General features: G+C 41.0%; 1 long non-coding RNA gene across 1 annotated transcript; it reads right to left on the reverse strand.

Annotated features, from left to right (window-relative positions):
- Positions 1-324: 324 nt before the first annotated feature.
- Positions 325-4641, reverse strand: LOC139753999 (uncharacterized). Its single transcript, XR_011713802.1, has 3 exons — positions 4474-4641; positions 3506-3546; positions 325-1494 (listed from the first exon to the last, which is right to left on the reverse strand). It is a non-coding gene; the product is annotated as an uncharacterized lncRNA (long non-coding RNA).
- Positions 4642-20658: the final 16017 nt, after the last annotated feature.

Raw genomic sequence — 20658 nt, forward strand, 5'->3', positions numbered from 1 at the left:
GAGGAAAAGAGAGGAAGAAGGAGGGAGGAGAGAGAAAAAGGAAGGGGGAAAAAGGATTGTCCAGAGAAAATGAGGCGGAAGGGGTGGAAACTCCTGTGATTTTAGAAATTAGAAATGGAAAAGGGACCTTACAGAGGCTTTTTAAGCTTGTTGGGTAACCTGGGAATGGTACAGTTTATGTGTGAACGATCGCTTTCATGTAAGGGATTTCTGAAGTTTAAACTGAAAGTTTTAAAAGGGTTGTAAAAGAAAAATTAAAGTAAATGTGAATAAAGCAAGGTTTTAAAATAAGTAGGGTGAGGCAATTTAAAGGGGGGTAATTTAAATGGAAAAAAAATTGGGAAAATGAAGTGTTTTAGATATCTGGAAGTGGACATGTCAGAGAATAAAACCATGGAAGCGGAGGTGAGTCATAAGGTGGAAAAGGGAACGAAGTTTCTGGGAGCACCGAAATATGTGTGGTAAGAAGGCAAAAATGGGTATGTTTGTAGAAATAGTATTCCCAACAATATCATATGGATGTGAGGCGGTGTGGAGGAGGGTGGACGAGTTAGAAATGAAATATTTGAGGACAAATGTGGTGGGATGTGGTTTGATCGAGTTTGAGGACAAATGTGGTGTTAGGTGGTTTGATCGAGTAAGTAATGAAAGGGTAAGAGAGATGTGTGGAAATAAAGATAGTGTGGTTGAGAAAGCATAAGAGGGTGTGTTGAAACTGTTTGGACATATAGAGAGAATGATTGAGGAAAGATTGACAATTAGGATAGATGTGTCTTAAGTGAAGGGAACAAGGAGAAGTGGGAGACCAAACTGGAGGTGGAAGGATGGAGCGAAAAGGATTTTGAGTGATTGGTGCCGGAACAAGCACGAGGGTGAAATGTGCGCATGGAATAGAGCAAATTGAAAGGATCTGATATACTGGGGTTGACATGCTGCCAATGGATTGAACCAGGGCATGTGAAGCAGCCAGGGGAAACACGGAAAGGAAGCTGTGATTTTATTACATTTCACATGACAGCGGATAGACGCGAGCAAGTGCAGCCCTTCTTCATTTGTTCTTAACGCTATCTCACTAATGTAGGAGATGGCAAATATGTATGAAAAATGAATATAAGGAATGAATGTTTATAAATCACATTAAATCGTAGGATTGTTGTTGCTGGCAGACTTCACACACAAATGGATTAACACTCATTCAAGAATTTTTCAAATTTTTCAAATCACATTTTTCCAATTCAATCTTTCAGATGAAAACCTGCACACACAGAAGTTGATTTTCATAAGACACTACTCCCCTGAAGCTGGCTCCATTGTAAATATGAATGAGCTAGCTATACTAGTGATGATTATGACTTACTGGAAAATCAGTTTTCTGACGATCTCCAACCCTAACAAGAGTAAGTGACTTGCGAGTGAGACACACACAGAATTTTCCAGTTAGCCTCTTACTTCTAGCAAGCTCTCTTGGCTGCACGTCCACTATCCAAGCGTATACTGTAAATATTGTCAAATTAGCAATAGTATAAGATTACATGCATAGTGCCACTTTATAAAGGCAAAGGGGATAAAGGTGAGTGTTCACATTACAGAGGCATGCGTTTGTTGAGTATTCCTGGGAAATTGGGAGGTTATTGAGAGGGTAAAAGCATGAACAGAGCATCAGATTGGGAAAGAGCAGTGTGGTTTCAGAAGTGGTAGAGTATGTGTGGATCAGGTGTTTGCTTTGAAGAATGTGTGCGAGAAATACTTAGAAAAACAAATGGATTTGTATGTAGCATTTATGGATCTGGAAAAGGCATATGATAGAGGTGATAGAGATGCTTTGCTGAAGGTATCAAGAGTATATGGTGTGGGAGGTAAGTTGCTAGAAGAAAAGTTTTTATTAAGGATGTGAGGCATATGTACGAGTAGGAAGAGAGGAAAGTGAATGGTTCTCAGTGAATGTTGGTTTGCGGTAGGGGTGCGTGATGTCTCCATGGCTGTTTAATTTGTTTATGGATGGGGTTGTTAGGGAGGCGAATGCAAGAATTTTGGAGCGAGGGGCAAGTATGCAGTCTGTTTTGGATGAGAGGGCTTGGGAAGTGAGTCAGTTGTTGTTTGCTGATGATACAGCGCTGGTGGCTGATTTGTGTAGGAAACTGCAGAAGCTGGTGACTGAGTTTGGTAAAGTGTGTGAAAGAAGAAAGCTGAGAGTGAACGTGAATAAGAGCAAGGTTATTAGGTACAGTAGGGTTGAGGGACAAGTCAACTGGGAGGTAAGTTTGAATGGAGGAAAACTGGAGGAAGTGAAGTGTTTTAGATGTCTGGGAGTGGATTTAGCAGCGGATGGAACCATGGAAGCGGAAGCGAGTCACAGGTTCTGGGAGCGTTGAAGAATGGGTGGAAAGTGAGAACGTTATCTCGGAAAGCAAAAATGGGTATATTTGAAGGAATAGTAGTTCCAACAATGTTATATGGTTGTGAGGCATGGGCTATAGATAAGTTTCTGCGGAGGAGGGTGAATGTGTTGGAAACGAGATGTTTGAGGACAATATGTGGTGTGGGGTGGTTTGATCGAGTAAGTAATGAAAAGGTAAGAAAGACGTGTGGTAGCAAAACGAGTGTGGTTGAGAAGGCAGAAGAGGGTGTATTGAGATGGTTTGGTCACATGGAGAGAATGAGTGGAGAAAGACTGACAAAGAGGATATGTGTGTTAGAGGTGGAGAGAATGAGGAGAAGTGGAAGACCAAATTGGAGGTGGAGGATAGAGTGAAAAAGATTTTGAGCGATCAGGGCCTGAACATACAGGAGGGTGAAAGGCATGCAAGAAATATGAGTGAATTGGAATGATGTGGTATACTGGAGTGAACCAAGGGATGTGAAGCGTCTGAGGTAAACCGTGGAAAGTTTTGTGGGGCCTGGATGTGGAAAGGGAGCTGTGGTTTCAGTGCATTGTACATGACAGCTAGAGACTGAGTGTGAACGAATGTGGCCTTTGTTGTCTTTTCCTAGCGATACCTCATGCGTGCGCGGGGGGAAGGGGGTGGGGGGCATTTCATGTGTGTTGGGGTGGCGATCGGAATGGATGTAGGCAGCAAGTATAGATATATAGAGTGTTTATATGTAAATGTATGTATATGTATGCATATGTTGAAATGTATGGGTATGTATATGTGCGTGTGTGAGCATTTATGTATATACATGTGTATGTGGGTGGGTTGGTCCATTTCTTTTGTCTGTTTCCATTTGCTACCTCGCTAAAGCGGGAGAAAGCGACTTAGTATGATAAATAGATAAATAAATGAATAAGTTTATACGTGTCATCAACACATTATCTAACAGAGTAACAGAAATAGAGATGTTTTCTAGCCAATAAAAAAAACAAGTATACAACTTTTATTCATCCAGAATTTCAAATAAGCTTTGTTCCATCAACAGAATATATCATGCCCCCTTATCACATCACCATATACTGAAATTCCCATTACCACGCTATCATAACTTATTCTATATATACTTCAGTTACCAGCATCAGACTCTCCACTGCTGCAAGGGTCATCCATTGCTCTGAAAGAAATAACAAAACAGACCTAAGAATGGAAGTAGAAAGCCTTATTCAATATGCAGTTCACTCCAAAATTTTAAACATGAAAAATTGGAAATGTGAAGAGACTTTGAAGGAGGGGGAGGCATGCCCAGTGAACTTATACTCATGAAAGAAATTATGCAACAATTGTATTTCATTATCCCTTTTATGTAATTTGTGATAATGAAGGCCTTGTTTTACTGATGAAAAGTTAAAAAGCTTGAATGTTTGAAATCGAAAAGCCATTTCCAATATCCTACCAATCTGTGCTTGCCACTCAACCTTCTCAAATTTCTATGCAGTATAAAAGGTGCATTGCATCTAAATATATTCTAGCTTTTCACAATCACAGTTGTAGCTGTTAATGAAATCAGAGTATAATATGAAATAACAGTGGCTGAAGTGAGAAAGTTTTTAGTAAGCAGAAAGAAACAAACCCTTCAATGTCCTTCACACAAGTGCTCACCAATTTCCCTCATGTTGAAGTTACTTGCAAAAGCTGTAATATTATCAAGCATTAACACTCTCATATCAATTAACAATAATGCTTTATCTATGTATCAAATTAAAGTACAGTATGAAAACTCAATGAAAAGAAAGAATAATCATTTTGACACATTCGAAGCAATAACATTATCATCAGTCAGCATCGAGAAGTTTCCAGCAAACGTGTTTGTAGCTGTCAAACATGTCATTCACACATCCTCCCCAGAGGCTCACTCATCAGGCCAATACAAGGGTAATAACTTGTGTATTTTCTATTACTTTTGAATGCTAGTCTATCATCTTAAAAGAGGACACAAATTATTTTTCCATTTGTGTGCATTCTTCAGTGGAATTTCTGAATTACGCTTAATGTTTGAGGGTTTAAAATAATCTTCATTACAGTATATTCCAATATAACTTACTGGTTGACGGTTCTGTACATATTCGAAGCAATAACATTATCATCAGTCAGCATCGAGAAGTTTCCAGCACCCGTAAGAGCTGAATTCCCCAATCCCAAGAAGAAAATAGATCCCATGCAACCACACCCACGGATACAATTCAGCTGAAAAGGTACAAATATTTATCAGTAACCTCTCCAAAAAATCAGTTGTTTATATAAATCTTGACCATCTCTCTTAGAATGGAGATGGACGTGCTTTTGTATGCCACACTTTTCTATCATGTAACCTTTCTCTCTAATCTACAATCAGTACAAAACAAATACTTCTTGGGTAGGACCTAAACTGTCTTCATACTTCCATAAAGAATCTATCAATTAATTTCTGGGATATAATGTTTAAACATACAAAGAACTAAACTTCCATAACTAAAACAACAGAGGCTTAAATAACACTTTCACAGGAGCAATGAGATTGTAATAATAGTCCATGTAGCTGTCAATACCAGCAAAATAACACCAACTGACAAGTAAAATACACAGACAAAAGTCAGTCCTTTTATTTGCTTTATGCATATGTCCATGGTTGTTTAATTTTTTAATGGATGGGGTTGTTAGGGAGGTGAATGTAAGAGTTTTGGAGAGAGGGGCAAGTATGCAGTCTGTTGTTGATGAGAGGGCTTGGGAAGTAAGTCAGTTGTTGTTCGCTGATGATACAGCGCTGGTGTCTGATTCGGTTGAGAAAATGCAGAAGTTGGTGACTGAATTTGGCAAAGTATGTGAGAGAAAGCCGAGAGTAAATGTGAAAAAGAGCAAGGTTATTAAGTACAGTAAGGTTGAGGAACAAGTCAATTGGCAGGTAAGTTTTAATGGAGAAAAACTGGAGGAAGTGAAGTGTTTTAGATATCTGGGAGTAGATTTGGCAGCGGATGGAACCATGGAAACGGAAGTGAGTCACAGGGTTGGGGAGGGGATGAAAGTTCTGGGAGCATTCAACAATGTGTGGAAGGCGACAACATTATCTCGGAAAGCAAAAATGGGTATGTTTGCAGGAATAGTGGTTCCAACAATGTCATATGGTTGAAAGGCGTGGGCTACTGATAGGGTTGTGCAGAGGAGGGTGAATGTGTTGGAAATGAGATGTTTGAGGACAATATGTGGTGTGAGGTGGTTTGGTCGAGTTTGAGGACAAATGTGGTGGGATGTGGTTTGATCGAGTTTGAGGACAAATGTGGTGGGATGTGGTTTGATCGAGTTTGAGGACAAATGTGGTGGGATGTGGTTTGATCGAGTTTGAGGACAAATGTGGTGGGATGTGGTTTGATCGAGTTTGAGGACAAATGTGGTGGGATGTGGTTTGATCGAGTTTGAGGACAAATGTGGTGGGATGTGGTTTGATCGAGTTTGAGGACAAATGTGGTGGGATGTGGTTTGATCGAGTTTGAGGACAAATGTGGTGGGATGTGGTTTGATCGAGTTTGAGGACAAATGTGGTGGGATGTGGTTTGATCGAGTTTGAGGACAAATGTGGTGGGATGTGGTTTGATCGAGTTTGAGGACAAATGTGGTGGGATGTGGTTTGATCGAGTTTGAGGACAAATGTGGTGGGATGTGGTTTGATCGAGTTTGAGGACAAATGTGGTGGGATGTGGTTTGATCGAGTAAGTAATGAAAGGGTAAGAGAGACGTGCGGTAATAGAGCGTGGTTGAGAGAGCAGAAGAGGGTATTTTGAAATGGTTTGGTAATATGGAGAGAATGAGTGGAGAAAGACTGACAAAGAGGATATGTGTGTTAGAGGTGGAGAGAATGAGGGAGAAGTGGAAGACCAAATTGGAGGTGGAAGGATGGAGTGAAAAAGATTTTGTGTGATCGGGCCTAAACATGCAGGAGGGTGAAAGGCATGCAAGAAATATGAGTGAATTGGAATGATGTGGTATACTGGAGTGAACCAAGGATGTGAAGCGTCTGGGTAAAACCATGGAAAGTTCTGTGGGGCCTGGATGTGGAAAGGGAGCTGTGGTTTCGGTGCATTATTACATGACAGCTAGACACTGAGTGTGAACGAATGGAGCCTTTGTTGCCTTTTCCTAGCGCTACCTCGCACACATGAGGGGATGGGGTTGTTAGGGAGGTGAATGTAAGAGTTTTGGAGAGAGGGGCAAGTATGCAGTCTGTTGTGATGAGAGGGCTTGGGAAGTAAGTCAGTTGTTGTTCGCTGATGATACAGCGCTGGTGTATGATTCGGTTGAGAAAATGCAGAAGTTGGTGACTGAATTTGGCAAAGTATGTGGAGAAGCCGAGAGTAAATGTGAAAAGAGCTAGGTTATTAAGTACAGTAGGTTGAGGACAAGTCAATTGGGAGGTAAGTTTGAATGGAGAAAAACTGGAGGAAGTGAAGTGTTTTAGATGTCTGGGAGTGGATTTAGCAGCGGATGGAACCATGGAAGCGGAAGCGAGTCACAGGGTGGGGCGAAGGTTCTGGGAGCGTTGAAGATGGGTGGAAAAGTGTAGAACGTTATCTCGGAAAGCAAAAATGGGTATGTTTGCAGGAATAGTGGTTCCAACAATGTTGTATGGTTGCGAGGCGTGGGCTATGGATAGAGTTGTGCGCAGGTGGGTGGATGTGCTGGAAATGAGATGTTTGAGGACAATATGTGGTGTGAGGTGGTTTGATCGAGTTTGAGGACAAATGTGGTGGGATGTGGTTTGATCGAGTAAGTAATGAAAGGGTAAGAGAGATGTGTGGAAATAAAAAGAGTATGGTTGAGAGAGCAGAAGAGGGTATTTTGAAATGGTTTGGTAATATGGAGAGAATGAGTGAGGAAAGATTGACAATTAGGATAGATGTGTCTTAAGTGAAGGGAACAAGGAGAAGTGGGAGACCAAATTGGAGGTGGAAGGATGGAGTGAAAAAGATTTTGTGTGATCGGGGCCTAAACATGCAGGAGGGTGAAAGGCATGCAAGAAATATGAGTGAATTGGAATGATGTGGTATACTGGAGTGAACCAAGGATGTGAAGCGTCTGGGTAAAACCATGGAAAGTTCTGTGGGGCCTGGATGTGGAAAGGGAGCTGTGGTTTCGGTGCATTATTACATGACAGCTAGAGACTTAGTGTGAACGAATGGAGCCTTTGTTGCCTTTTCCTAGCGCTACCTCGCACACATGAGGGGATGGGGTTGTTAGGGAGGTGAATGTAAGAGTTTTGGAGAGAGGGGCAAGTATGCAGTCTGTTGTGATGAGAGGGCTTGGGAAGTAAGTCAGTTGTTGTTCGCTGATGATACAGCGCTGGTGTCTGATTCGGTTGAGAAAATGCAGAAGTTGGTGACTGAATTTGGCAAAGTATGTGGAGAAGCCGAGAGTAAATGTGAAAAAGAGCAAGGTTTATTAAGTACAGTAAGGTTGAGGAACAAGTCAATTGGAAGGTAAGTTTAAATGGAGAAAAACTGGAGGAAGTGAAGTGTTTTAGATATCTGGAAGTGGACATGTCAGAGAATAAAACCATGGAAGCGGAAGTGAATCATAGGGTGGGGGAAGGACGAAAATTCTGGGAGCCTTGAAGAATGTGTGGAAGTCGAGAACATTATCTCGGAAAGCAAAAATGGGTATGTTTGCAGGAATAGTGGTTCCAACAATGTTGTATGGTTACGAGGCGTGGGCTATGGATAGAGTTGTGCGCAGGTGGGTGGATGTGCTGGAAATGAGATGTTTGAGGACAATATGTGGTGTGAGGTGGTTTGATCGAGTTTGAGGACAAATGTGGTGGGATGTGGTTTGATCGAGTTTGAGGACAAATGTGGTGGGATGTGGTTTGATCGAGTTTGAGGACAAATGTGGTGGGATGTGGTTTGATCGAGTTTGAGGACAAATGTGGTGGGATGTGGTTTGATCGAGTAAGTAATGAAAGGGTAAGAGAGATGTGTGGAAATAAAAAGAGTGTGGTTGAGAAGGCAGAAGAGGGTGTATTGAGATGGTTTGGTCACATGGAGAGAATGAGTGAGGAAAGATTGACAATTAGGATAGATGTGTCTTAAGTGAAGGGAACAAGGAGAAGTGGGAGACCAAATTGGAGGTGGAAGGATGGAGTGAAAAAGATTTTGAGCGATCAGGGCCTAACATACAGGAGGGTGAAAGGCATGCAAGAAATATGAGTGAATTGGAATGATGTGGTATACTGGAGTGAACCAAGGATGTGAAGCGTCTGGGATAAACCATAGAAAGTTGTGTGGGGCCTGGATGTGGAAAGGGAGCTGTGGTTTCGGTGCATTATTACATGACAGCTAGACACTGAGTGTGAACGAATGGAGCCTTTGTTGCCTTTTCCTAGCGCTACCTCGCACACATGAGGGGAAGGGGGTTGTTATTTCATGAGTGGCGAGATTGCGATGGGAACAAATAAAGGCAGACATATGAATACTACTTTGATTATATTCAAGGTTACACTTATAAGTGATCCCAAGGCATAAATGATGAATATATATCGAGTGAATGTTATCTATAATAACTAGGTGCGAGGTGTATAATCCACTTAGAATATCCATGCTCACACGTTCCCAAGGACGTGTTGGGGTTGGATATTGTAACACAAAGATTTGGTATGGGGTCACCTTTATTTTAACTACAAACTTGACGATTATCTATGTAGGTAGAGACATCACGTACCATGTTAGGCCAATAGCATTGAAGACGCGTTTGTTTGATACATCTGCTCTGCCAGGACGAGCAGACTGAGGAACGTCAAGGATCAACGACAGTATTTCAGGAATTAAGGACTTAGGGACGACCAGCTGCGTAACAGAGCGTGAAGGAAGACCCAAAGTTGCCTCCCTATATAATAATACATCTTCCAGAGCTAAAAATTCCCAGAGAGGGACGGGGGTCTTGACCGTTAGGTTAGCAGTATGAACTTTAAGATAGGACTGAAAACCAAAGGGGATCTTGGTTTTGTGCTTCGCGGAATTTATTTACGTCCATCATAGGAAAAATAGCATCAGTGGCTACATTACGGGATAGCGCGTGGGCGACATGATTAGTATTACCGGGAATGTGTTTAAACAAGGGTTTGAACTCCTGAAATGTTAAATGCCATCTGGCGAATTTGCCGAAAGGGTTCTTATTCTTAAATAAGCCAAGCAGAGGTCGATGACCGGTGTTAATGGTGACGTCATACGCATACATATTGTCTTTAAAGTGTTTAAGTGGCCACACTACTGCAAGTGCTTCTAACCCCCGTTACGCTATAATTGGCTTCTGCCTTGTTTAGTGTTCGACTAGCGTACGCTATGGGATGGAGTTTACCTTTTACATCTTGCAAAAGAACAGCACCTAATCCCTTTATAACTAGCATCTGTGGTTAATGTTAAAGGTTTCGCAAAATCGGGGAAACAGAGTGTGGGAGCTGTAACTAAACGGTCTTTAACACCTCAAACGCTTGGTGTTGTTTATCTCCAAACTCTAAAATCCTTCATGGAGGAAGCCATGGTAAGGAGTTTTACAACAGCTTCTACTGACAACTGGGGAGAATTTGCACCCTGGGCTGGTGTGGTTATCCAGGCAGACCTCGCTAAGGATTCTATAAGTTTTTCTTCTAATGGTGCGAACCTAACTATCATCTCAGAATATAGCTCTCCCTTATCCCTAGTAACCTTATTTACTGTATCACACCATAAATATCTACATCAATTTCAGATGTGCATATAAAGCGCCAATATTGTTTGTACTGTTGCCATTCATGTATGCGTTTAAAATCAGACATTCCTGACAATGTCTGTGGCCTGTTAGGTGGGTCCGTAAACCAAATCATTGTATGGTCTGCGTTTTAAGTTCATGTGTTTGCAGCACCACAACTAGATCTAGCAGTTTGTTCTGCATTCCCAAACCAAGCTTCGAGTTCTTCAGGGTCCCCGAGAACTTGGGAAAATCTGGCCGTTGTTAATAATATCACCTTAGGAGACGAATACTTAGTGGGCTGGCCATGTTGTTATAGTTAATCACTCAATAATCTAAGGTTATAACGATTACTTCTGAAGTTTCTACACTAAGTGTGATGCAGGAAATGATCTAAGTTTATCAAAACTAACATCCGTTAAGCTATATGTTAAAGTTGTAATTCTATACAGGCTGTTATAAATTGATCACATCAAGGAACACTTATGAACAGTACGTGAGTAGATGTGATTGGTGAGACACTGACGGAAAAGGACAGCTGCCACGTAATTTACCGTCTATCCACCAAGAGACATCAACGGTTAGGTTGAGCTGCTCAGATGTGAAGTGTTTGCGAGGCAGCGTGCGAGTGCTGTCCTCCACCTCCATGAAGTCCCCACCGATCACGTGACGTCGTGTCGTCGACCAATGTGCAGCGGTGAGCCCGTGTCGTCATATGACGTCACGGCATACGTAGACCAATCCCCAGCGAGGAGTCAGGGCTGTGCGATCAAACCGCCACATCCAGGGAGTCTCAACTGCCATGTGGATAGATGAGCTGATATCCTCCCGTGCTCAGCGTGCAGTCGGAGCGAATGTTTGGAAAACAGTGTGGGTGGGCGGGAGTGCGGGCGGGGTGTTACGCTGACAAAGGCGAACCCGACTGCGTTATGCTGAGAGGTTGTTTGATGTAATCAGCAATTTGGTAGCCCAAACACAGTCATTAAGTTGATAGCTGCTTCCGTTGACTGCCGGCTATTCACGAGTGAATGATGAGTAAATGAATAACGTTAGTGCGCTACTTGGTTCCCCCAATGTATGTTGTTCACTGTATTTCACTGGCTTCTCCACAGAGGACTGTCCAACATGACATAAAACTATGTGGTTGTTGAGTAATCACCAGTCACTAAGGTCCACAGATCAGATGTTCTCAATACGGGAATCCTTCACTATCTCTAGAAGGAATTCCGACTCTGCCATCACTATAAGTTCCCTGAGTCTTCTTAGGCGTATAATCAAACTTACAATACAAAAATATATATATTTCGAAGCTTGGCAACAAAGGGGATGAGATCAGGGTGTGTCCTCCATCAGAGCTGGCCGAGAACTACTGTTCCGCTGGCCGGCGCCAGCTGCCTGCCAGCAGCAGAGTAGGGATTTGAAATATGCTGATACTAACATTGGAACTTTACTGTGGTAACTTCCATGGTTCTTCTATGCTGGTTACTGAGGATTGCAGATATAACTTACCTTAACTTCTCTCAATGTTCAACACTTGTCTAGCTTCCAGAAGTATATATAACTTGCCTAAACTTCTCTCAATGTTCAACACTTGTCTAGCTTCCAGACGTTTATATAACAAAGATAGGAGAGAGGGCACCTATCTTTCACCATATGTTATCATGGCGACACTGCCACATACCTTCACATACTAAACTTCACTGACTCTCAGGCCATTATGTAATATATATATATATATATATATATATATATATATATATATATATATATATATATATATATATGTGTATATATATTCTTTTTTCATACTATTCGCCATTTCCCGCGTTAGCGAGGTAGCGTTAAGAACAGAGGACTGAGCCTTTGAGGGAATATCCTCACTTGGCCCCTTCTCTGTTCCTTCTTTTGGAAAATTAAAAACGAGAGGGGGGGGGATTTCCAGCCCCCCCGCTCCTTTCTCTTTTAGTCGCCTTCTACGACATGCAGGGAATAGGTGAGAAGTATTCTTTCTCCCCTATCCCCAGGGATAATATATATATATATATATATATATATATATATATATATATATATATATATATATATGTACGAAGATAGTGCATAGAAACGCGCACCTTCATAGAACATACAAACCTCGAACAGCCAGTATCGAACCCGGGACCCCTGTGCAAGAGGCAGGAATGTTAACCACTAGGCTATGGGCCTGGCTAATAGGAAATCACTATTCAAAGACTATGTACTAGAATACCCTTCGTCTCACGTTGATGAGCAACGGGGTCTACACCGGTCATTTCCCAACAGGCGCACAGTTAGGTTAGGTAATATGCTATTAGCTGGGTAGGGAAAATGATTTGGTAAACAGAGAAGAGGTAGTGAAAGCTTTGCGGAAGATGAAAGCCGGCAAGGCAGCAGGTTTGGATGGTATTGCAGTGGAATTTATTAAAAAAGGGGGTGACTGTATTGTTGACTGGTTGGTAAGGTTATTTAATGTATGTATGACTCATGGTGAGGTGCCTGAGGCTTGGCGAAATGCGTGCATAGTGCCATTGTACAAAGGCAAAGGGGATAAGAGTGAGTGCTCAAATTACAGAGGTATAAGTTTGTTGAGTATTCCTGGTAAATTATATGGGAGGGTATTGATTGAGAGGGTGAAGGCATGTACAGAGCATCAGATTGGGGAAGAGCAGTGTGGTTTCAGAAGTGGTAGAGGATGTGTGGATCAGGTGTTTGCTTTGAAGAATGTATGTGAGAAATACTTAGAAAAGCAAATGGATTTGTATGTAGCATTTATGGATCTGGAGAAGGCATATGATAGGGTTGATAGAGATGCTCTGTGGAAGGTATTAAGAATATATGGTGTGGGAGGAAAGTTGTTAGAAGCAGTGAAAAGTTTTTATCGAGGATGTAAGGCATGTGTACGTGTAGGAAGAGAGGAAAGTGATTGGTTCTCAGTGAATGTAGGTTTGCGGCAGGGGTGTGTGATGTCTCCATGTTTGTTTAATTTGTTTATGGATGGGGTTGTTAGGGAGGTAAATGCAAGAGTTTTGGAAAGAGGGGCAAGTATGAAGTCTGTTGGGGATGAGAGAGCTTGGGAAGCGAGTCAGTTGTTGTTCGCTGATGATACAGCGCTGGTGGCTGATTCATGTGAGAAACTGCAGAAGCTGGTGACTGAGTTTGGTAAAGTGTGTGGAAGAAGAAAGTTAAGAGTAAATGTGAATAAGAGCAAGGTTATTAGGTACAGTAGGGTTGAGGGTAAGGTCAATTGGGAGGTGAGTTTGAATGGAGAAAAACTGGAGGAAGTGAAGTGTTTTAGATATCTGGGAGTGGATCTGGCAGCGGATGGAACCATGAAAGCGGAAGTGGATCATAGGGTGGGGGAGGGGGCGAAAATTCTGGGGGCCTTGAAGAATGTGTGGAAGTCGAGAACATTATCTCGGAAAGCAAAAATGGGTATGTTTGAAGGAATAGTGGTTCCAACAATGTTGTATGGTTGCGAGGCGTGGGCTATGGATAGGAGTTGTGCGCAGGAGGATGGATGTGCTGGAAATGAGATGTTTGAGGACAATGTGTGGTGTGAGGTGGTTTGATCGAGTTAGTAACGTAAGGGTAAGAGAGATGTGTGGAAATAAAAAGAGCGTGGTTGAGAGAGCAGAAGAGGGTGTTTTAAAGTGGTTTGGGCACATGGAGAGAATGAGTGAGGAAAGATTGACCAAGAGGATATATGTGTCGGAGTTGGAGGGAACGAGGAGAAGATTGAGACCAAATTGGAGGTGGAGAGATGGAGTGAAAAAGATTTTGTGTGATCGGGGCCTGAACATGCAGGAGGGTGAAAGGAGGGCAAGGAATAGAGTGAATTGGAGCGATGTGGTATACCGGGGTTGACGTGCTGTCAGTGGATTGAATCAAGGCATGTGAAGCGTCTGGGGTAAAGCATGGAAAGCTGTGTAGGTATGTATATTTGCGTGTGTGGACGTATGTATATACATGTGTATGTGGGTGGGTTGGGCCATTTCTTTCGTCTGTTTCCTTGCGCTACCTCGCAAACGCGGGAGACAGCGACAAAGCAAAAAAAAGAAAAAAAAAGTATATATATATATATATATATATATATATATATATATATATATATATATATATATATATATATATATATATATATACATATTTTTTTTTTAAGACAGCGACAAAGCAAAAAAAAAAAAAAAGTATATATATATATATATATATATATATATATATATATATATATATATATATACATATATATATATATATATATATATATATATTTCTTTTTTATTTTGCTTTGTCGCTGTCTCCCGCGTTTGCGAGGTAGCACAAGGAAACAGACGAAAGAAATGGCCAAACCCACCCCCATACACATGTATATACACACACGTCCACACACGCAAATATACATACCTATACATCTCAATGTACACATATATATACACACACAGACACATACATATATACCCATGCACACAATTCACACTGTCTGCCTTTATTCATTCCCATCGCCACCTCGCCACACATGGAATACCATCCCCCTCCCCACTCATGTGTGCGGGGTAGCGCTAGGAAAAGACAACAAAGGCCTCATTCGTTCACACTCAGTCTCTAGCTGTCATGCAATAATGCCCGAAACCACAGCTCCCTTTCCACATCCAGGCCCCACACAGCTTTCCATGGTTTACCCAGACGCTTCACATGCCCTGATTCAATCCACTGACAGCACGTCAACCCCGGTATGCCACATCGATCCAATTCACTCTATTCCTTGCCAGCCTTTCACCCTCCTGCATGTTCAGGCCCCGATCACTCAGAATCTTTTTCACTCCATCTTTCCACCTCCAATTTGGTCTCCCACTTCTCCTTGTTCCCTCCACCTCCGACACATATATCCTCTTGGTCAATCTTTCCTCACTCATTCTCTCCATGTGCCCAAACCATTTCAAAACACCCTCTTCTGCTCTCTCAACTACGCTCTTTTTATTTCCACACATCTCTCTTACCCTTCCATTACTTACTCACACCACACGTCCTCAAACATCTCATTTCCAACACATCCACCCTCCTGCGCACAACTCTATCCATTGCCCACGCCTCGCAACCATACAACATTGTTGGAACCACTAATCCTTCAAACATACCCATTTTTGCTTTCCGAGATAATGTTCTCGACTTCCACACATTCTTCAAGGCTCCCAGGATTTTCGCCCCCTCCCCCACCCTCTGATTCACTTCCGCTTTCATGGTTCCATCCGCTGCCAGATCCACTCCCAGATATCTGAAACACTTTACTTCCTCCAGTTTTTCTCCATTCAAACTTACCTCCCAGTTGACTTGACCCTCAACCCTACTGTACATAATAACCTTGCTCTTATTCACATTTACTCTTAACTTTCTTCTTTCACACACTTTACCAAACTCAGTCACCAGCTTCTGCAGTTTCTCACATGAATCAGCCACCAGCGCTGTATCATCAACGAACAACAACTGACTCACTTCCCAAGCTCTCTCATCCACAACAGACTTCATTCTTGCCCCTCTTTCCAAAACTTTTGCATTCACCTCCCTAACAACCCCATCCATAAACAAATTAAACAACCATGGAGACATCACACACCCCTGCCGCAAACCTACATTCACTGAGAACCAATCACTTTCCTCTCTTCCTACACGTACACATGCCTTACATCCTCGATAAAAACTTTTCACTGCTTCTAACAACTTGCCACCCACACCATATATTCTTAATACCTTCCACGGAGCATCTCTATCAATTCTATCATATGCCTTCTCCAGATCCATAAATGCTACATACAAATTCATTTGCTTTTCTAAGTATTTCTCACATACATTCTTCAAAGCAAACACCTGATCCACACATCCTCTACCACTTCTGAAACCACACTGCTCTTCCCTAATATGGCACTATGCACGCATTCCGCCAATCCTCAGGCACCCCACCATGAGTCATACATAAATTAAATAACCTTACCAACCAGTCAACAATACAGTCACCCCCTTTTTTTAATAAATTCCACTGCAATACCATCCAAACCTGCTGCCTTGCCGGCTTTCATCTTCCGCAAAGCTTTTACTACCTCTTCTCTGTTTACCAAATCATTTTCCCTAACCCTCTCACTTTGCACACCACCTCGACCAAGACACCCTATATCTGCCACTCTATCATCAAACACATTCAACAAACCTTCAAAATACTCACTCCATATCCTTCTCACATCACCACTACTTGTTTTCACCTCCCCATTAGCGCCCTTCACTGAAGTTCCCATTTGCTACCTTGTCTTACGCACTTTATTTACCACCTTTCAGAACATCTTTTTATTCTCCCTAAAATTTAATAATACTCTCTCACCCCAACTCTCATTTGCCCTCTTTTTCACCTCTTGCACCTTTCTCATGATATCCTGTCTCTTTCTTTTATATATCTCCCAATCAATTATATATATATATATATATATATATATATATATATATATATATATATATATATATATATATATATATATATATATATATATGTATATATGTATATATATATGTTTTGCTTTGTCGCTGTATCCCGCGTTAGCGATGTAGCGCAAGGAAACTGACGAAAGAATGGCCTAACCCACCCACATACACATATATATACATACACGTCCTCAGACGCAAATATGCATACCTATACATCTTACTGCATACATATATATACAAACACAAACATATACATATATACTCATGTTCATAATTCATACTGTCTGCCTTTATTCATTCCCATCGCCACGTCGCCACACATGAAATAACAACCCCCTCCCCCCTCATATGTGCGAGGTACCGCTAGGAAAAGACAGCAAAGGCCACATTCGTTGATACTCAGGCTCTAGCTGTCATATAATAATGCACCAAAACCATAGCTCCCTTTCCACATCCAGGCCCCACAGAACTTTTCATGATTTACCCCAGACGCTTCACATGCCCTAGTTCAATCCATTGACAGCACGTCGACCCTGGTATACCACATCCTTCCAATTCACTCCATTCCTTGCACGCCTTTCACCCTCATGCATGTTCAGGCCCTGATCACTCAAAATCTTTTTCACTCCATCTTTCCACCTCCAATCTGGTCTCCCACTTCTCCTCGTTCCCTCCACCTCTGACACATATATTCTCTTGGTCAATCTTTCATCACTCATTCTCTCCATGTGACCAAACCATTTCAAACACCCTCTTCTGCTCTCTCAACCACACTCTTTTTATTACCACACATCTCTCTTACCCTATTATTACTTAATCGATCAAAGCACCTCACACCACACATTGTCCTCAAACATCTCATTTCTAGCACATCCACCCTCCTCCGCACAACTTTATCCATAGCCCACGCCTCGCAACTATGTAACATTGTTGGAACCACAATTACTTCAAACATACCCATTTTTGCTTTCCAAGATAATGTTCTCGACTTCCACACATTCTTCAACGCTCCCAAGTGTAATTACTCAGGATCAATCTTTCTAAAACACAATTCTGCGGATATATATAAGAAAGAGACGTAGCTATGACTCCATTTGGTAAATATGTAATTGTTCAAGACAGACAAAGAGCGTATCACAGATTTAGTATATGCATAAAAAGGTGATTTGTTAACGAATTCTATCATGAATAAAGCTATCCAAATTGGATATATATATATATATTTATTTAATAAAAATAAATATATATATATTTATTTAAATAAAAAAATAAATAAATATATATATATATATATATATATATATATATATATATATATATATATATATATTTTTTTTTTTTTCATACTATTCGCTATTTCCCGCGATAGCGAGGTAGCGTTAAGAACAGAGGACTGGGCCTTTGAGGGAATTTCCTCACCTGGCCCTCTTCTCTGTTCCTTCTTTTGGAAAAAAAAAAAAAAAATATATATGAGAAGGAGATTGAGTGAGTATTTTGAAGGTTTGTTGAATGTGTTTTATGATAGAGTGGCAGATATAGGGTGTTTTGGTCGAGGTGGTGTGCAGAGTGAGAGGGTTAGGGAAAATGATTTGGTAAACAGAGAAGAGGTAGTAAAAGCTTTGCGGAAAATGAAAGCCGGCAAGGTTTGGATGGTATTGCAGTGGAGTTTATTAAAAAAAAAGGTGTGACTGTATTGTTGACTCGTTGCTGAGGTTATTTAATGTATGTGTGATTAATGGTGAGGTGCCTGAGGATTGGCGGAATGCTTGCATGGTGCCATTGTACAAAGGCAAAAGGGATAAGTGTGAGTGCTCAAATTACAGAGGTATGAGTTTGTTGAGTTTTCCTGGTGAATTATATGGGAGGGTATTGATTGAGAGGGTGAAGGCATGTACCGAGCATCAGATTGGGGAAGAGCAGCGTGGTTTCAGAAGTGGTATAGGATGTATGGATCAGGTGTTTGCTTTGAAGAATGTATGTGATAGATACTTAGAAAAGCAAATGGCTTTGTATGTGGCATTTATATATCTGGAGAAGACATATGATAGAGTTGATAGAGATGCTTTGTGGAAGATATTAAGAATATATGGTGTGGGAGGCAAGTTGTTAGAAGCAGTGAAAAGTTTTTTAATCGAGGATGTAAGGCGTGTGTACGTCTAGGAGGAGGGGAAAGTGACTGGTTCTCAGTGAATGTAGGTTTGCGGCAGGGGTGTGTGATGTCTCCATGGTTGTTTAATTTGTTTATGGATGGGATTGTTAGGGAGGTGAATGCAAGAGTTTTGGAAAGAGGGGTATGTATGCAGTCTGTTGTGGATGAGAGAGCTTGGGAAGTTAGTTAGTTGTTGTTCGCTGATGATACAGCGCTGGTGGCTGATTCCTGTGAGAAACTGCAGAAGCTGGTGACTGAGTTTGGTAAAGTGTGTGAAAGAAGAAATTTAAGAGTAAATGTGAATAAGAGCAAGGTTATTAGGTACAGTAGGGTTGAGGGTCAAGTCAATTAGAAGGTAAGTTTGAATGGAGAAAAACTGGGTGAAGTGAAGTGTTTTAGATATCTGGGAGTGGATTTGGCAGCGGATGGAACCATGGAAGTGGAAGTGAATCATAGGGTGGGGGAGGGGGCGAAAATTCTGGGGGCCTTGAAGAATGTTTGGAAGTCGAGAACATTATCTCGGAAAGCAAAAATGGGTATGTTTGAAGGAATAGTGGTTCCAACAATGTTGTATGGTTACGAGGCGTGGGCTATGGATAGAGTTGTGCGCAGGAGGGTGGATGTGCTTGAAATGAGATGTTTGAGGATAATATTTGGTGTGATGGTTTGATCGAGTAAGTAATGTAAGGGTAAGAGAGATGTGTGGAAATAAAAAGTGTGTGGTTGAGAGAGCAGAAGAAGGTGTTTTGAAATGTTTTGGTCACATGGAGAGAATGAGTAAGGAAAGACTGACCAAGAGGATATATGTGTTAGAGGTGGAGGGAACGAGAAGAAGTGGGAGACCAAATTGGAGGTGGAAAGATGGAGTGAAAAAGATTTTGAATGATCGGGGCCTGAACATGTAGGAGGGTGAAAGGCGTGCAAGGAATAGAGTGAATTGGAACGATGTGGTACACCGGGGTCGTCGTGCTGTCAATGGACTGAACCAGGGCATGTGGAGCGTCTGGGGTAAACCATGGAAAGTTGTGTGGGGCCTGGATGTGGAAAGGGAGTTGTGGTTTCGGTGCATTATTACATGACAGCTAGAGACTGAGTTTGAACGAATGTGGCCTTTGTTGTCTTTTCCTAGCGCTACCTCGCACACATAAGGGGGGAGGGGGATGTTATTCCATGTGTGGCGGGGTGGCGATGGGAATAAATATAGACAGACAATATGAATTTTTTACATGTATATATATGTATATGTCTGTGTGTGTACATATATGTGTACATTGAGATGTATAGGTATGTATATTTGCGTGTGTGGACGTGTATGCATATACATATGTATGTGGGCGGGTTTGGCCATTCTTTTGTTTGTTTCCTTGCGCTACCTCGTTTACGCGGGAGACAGCGACGAAGCAAAATAGATAAAATAAATAATTAAATAATAATAATGATAATGATAATAATAATAATAATAATGATAATAATAATGATAACAATAATAATAATAATAATAATAATAATAATAATAATAATAATAGTAATAATAATAATAATAGTGATAATAATAATAATAATAATAATAATAATAATAATAATAATAATAATAATAATAATAATAATAATGATAATAATAATAACATAAATAACAACACAGTAATATTTGTAACAATGCAACTAGTAATAATCATAATAATAACACAGTAGTAATGGCAACAATATAATTAGTATTATTATTAAGAGTAACACAGTAATAATAGTAACCATACAACTAGTAATCGTAATGATAATTACACAGTAATGATAGTAACAATACCACTAGTAATGATAATAGCATAGTAATAATAGTAACAGTACAATTAGTAATGATAATATTAATAATAACAGCAATAATAGCAACAATTCAACCAGTAATAATTA

Source organism: Panulirus ornatus, chromosome 16, assembly GCF_036320965.1.
Source record: "Panulirus ornatus isolate Po-2019 chromosome 16, ASM3632096v1, whole genome shotgun sequence".
Classification (NCBI taxonomy): Eukaryota; Metazoa; Arthropoda; class Malacostraca; order Decapoda; family Palinuridae; genus Panulirus; species Panulirus ornatus.